Below are 3,287 nucleotides of genomic sequence, written 5' to 3' on the forward strand. Positions count from 1 at the left end.
CTGCTGATATTTATGCTGTTGCCTTCTGGTGGCACTAATTGGTTGATTGAGAACAAGAGCGCGCACACGCTCCAAATGGGGCCGCACGCCTATGCCTCAATCAAATATTGTGTCACCATTACATTTGCTGCTGACCCACAGAGACACAACAAGCGCGGCATTCAGATGCAGAGACTGCACGACGCGCAATTCCTTCATTATCCATATTACAGTGATGACTGTTCATGTTGAGTTTATAGGTGCACCATATCTTGAAGAACATTCATTTGCAATATCAAATGACTCGAATAAATTAAAAAATGTCTTTGTTTTTTTCTTCATTCTTTTATAATAAAATATTCTACAATTATTAATTCATGACTGTTGAAACCAGAGGTGACCACTAATGTGTGCTTCTGAACTTCAAACAAAATTACAACAATATGCGTTTAAGCTAACCTTTAAACCTAGTACTCTCACAATGTGCCAGATATGAATGTCTTATTATTTTCTGGATAATGGTGCATTAGAAGCGCTGTCACCTCACAGCAAGAAGGTTTTGGGCTTGAGCCTGACCTGGGGCCTTTCTGTGCATGTTCCCCCTGTGCCTGCCTGGGTTTTCTCTGGGTACTCCGGGCTTCCTCCCACAGTCCAAAGACAGGCAGCTTAGGTTGAATGGCGACTCTAAATTGCCCCTAGGAGTGAATGTAATTGTGTGTAGTTGTCTGTCAGCCCTGTGATAGATTGGCGACCTGTCCAGGGTGGACCCTGCCTGTCACCCAATGTCAGCTAGGACTAGCTCCAGCTCCCGTGATCCTATTCAGGAATAATCCGTATAGTATAAATAATGGATGGTTGGATAGTGCTTTAGATTTGAGGAGTGCAAATCTCAAACGTAATATTAGAGCTCCACCTATAGCTCATGTAGACCAGAGACCCATTTTACAAATACAAAGCAAGCAGCTGATCTTTGATACATTCCTTTTAGGCTCTTTCTTTTAGTTTGACGTTCTGTAAACAAGTTTGGCAGTGAGATTTTTTTCTTTCTGTAATTTAAAAGCATGTGGCTTTTCCAGGAAAATCAGTGAAACGGAACAAGTAAATACACCAATAACCTTAAAGAAGAATAGATGTTTTGGCATAAGGAAGTGTGTAAATGAGTAGATTAGTAGAGCAAGAAAAGGGGAAAATGGCTCTACTTCTCTCTGAGGGTGCACAAACAGAGACACCCTGAAATTAATGCCCTTTAATAGGCTGGGGTAAACCTACTTTTAAAATGGCCTATGAATAGCACCTAATGAGAAGCAGCGAAACTGATGGAAACTGTGGTTCACACAAAAGAAGCATTAATGTCAGTATAGAGAGAACATTGTGTTCTTTGTGGCCCCTGATTCACCTGAGATCTTTTCGAGAGAAGAAGAAGAAGAAGAAGAAGAAAATGTAAACACAGCCCGCTGCCGCGTTCAGGTGCAGTGGGAATACTGGGTTGTCAAGTTTAGCGAGAAAGAAGGGAATCCAACAAAGCAGAGCCTACTGTAACCAATATTATCGGCTCTTCTCAAATTGTATGTAATTTGTTTCATGAAAATATAATCTGTATAGGAAAAGCTGTCTAATACACTATAACTGTGCACTGATTAAATGTTGTTTTTGTTTTCACGAAAATATAATTAGTGATAGAATAATCTGTATATGAAAAGCTGTCTAATATGTTATAGCTTTTGTGCACTGATTAAAATTTGTTTTTGAATGCTCAGTAATCTTAAAACTGGTGAATTTCTATTCCTTTAAATTAAGCAAGAGGTTGATTAGAGCCTCATGTGAAGGCCCAGTACTCAACCTCGCTCTATAGGTGGCGCTAAGCACTCAGTGATGGTTTGTACCCACTGGCACTGAAGCTATAGATATTGGCGCCATTTTGGAGCGAGGAGGGGGAAGAGAGCTGCAGTGGAGTATACGATTGATCACAGTTCACCGTAACAGGTAAGAAATGCACAAATAAACACGTCCTTTTGTTTGAAACGTAACAATATTTTCAGGTGCTGCTGCGAAAAATGAGGTATAATGCAGGATGTGCCCGCGGAGTAGCCAGGTTTACAGCGCTAAAGAGGTGGAGCACAGCCCGCCTTTCTCGCCTGTGTTCACGGCAGCCGTGTCCCGATTCACGGCGCTGGTTTACTAGGTCCTGCGGCGCAAAATGGTTAGCTAGTAAAATACTAGCCTATTCAATAGGTTTGGTGTCTCAACAAGATGAACAAACAGTGGCTCGAACTGGCTGTTTCACTGGAATTGGAATATCGATAACGATAAAACTAGCGGCAGTTATCCCGGGTGTTTTGTTCTGTGCAACGTTGCTGTCTGTCCGTTCTCTGTCACTGAGATTACTGCTGCTAACGTTAGCATGGCTATGCTAACCAGCGTAGTCGACATGTGAATAGCCGTTAGTTGGACAGCGAGCTAACAGCAGCTAACAAGGTTAGCCACGGTCTGCATTACAGCAACAAGGCAGCCCGGCTACACATAAGTCTCTGGTAGTTGTGTTATCATGACGATAAGAACAGCTGACTATAAAGTGTTTTTTCCGTGTGTTACCTAACGCTGACTTTTACTGTGGAAATTAGTGTATTTAACGCTTATAGTAATCCTGTGGCTGCTGGGATACAACGTTGACTCGAAGTTGCTTTTCGTCTTCTATCGTAAATGGTTCATTTAGTGGTTATTAGACTGTGTAACAGATACATTTGGCAGATATCAATGTAACATTTCAACTTTACGATGAGAATTCAGTATGATGGAAGGTAGTACAGCTGGACTTGTACACGTATTGTTATTACTATAACCTTAGCATGCAGCAAGATGATTTAAGCGAAAGAGTAGCGTTAATAGACAAAACAAGGACACTGGGTGTATTTATGGACTGAGCATGTTTTATAAACTATGTCAGTGCGATGTGAGTGTTTTGGACAGCTACCACTTTGTCTAATCCTGTCACCATCGACACTGTATTAGTCCATGGATCACAAGTTGTAAGCAGACTCTGAGACATCTCTTTATATGGCCAAGTAATACGGATTTTGGTTTATGGAAAGCTATTTCTTTGGATTTTGTTACCATATAGAACTTAAAATAACATTTTTCATAAAAGGCTATATGGGAAATTATTTAATGGTGAGAATATCATCAGATTTCAGTTTGCACACATTTTCTTGTTTTTTTTATTTTTTTTTTATATATTTCCAAAATGTCTTTGGAACCCCCACATAACCCCCCAATAAAAAGAAAACTGAGCAAAAATATATCTGGTCAGA

The 3,287-nt window shown here is 40.4% G+C and overlaps 1 protein-coding gene across 1 annotated transcript in view; it reads left to right on the plus strand.

Moving 5' to 3' along the window:
* Positions 1–1,866: 1,866 nt before the first annotated feature.
* The window catches only part of pds5b (PDS5 cohesin associated factor B), a 27,091-nt gene continuing 25,670 nt past the window's right edge, over positions 1,867–3,287 (plus strand). Inside the window, exon 1 of the mRNA XM_020620441.1 lies at positions 1,867–1,962. The gene's annotated coding sequence lies outside the window, so the exon portion shown is untranslated. The remainder of the gene's footprint in view (positions 1,963–3,287) is intronic.

This window comes from Monopterus albus, unplaced genomic scaffold, assembly GCF_001952655.1.
Source record: "Monopterus albus unplaced genomic scaffold, M_albus_1.0 scaffold237.1, whole genome shotgun sequence".
NCBI classification, from domain to species: Eukaryota; Metazoa; Chordata; class Actinopteri; order Synbranchiformes; family Synbranchidae; genus Monopterus; species Monopterus albus.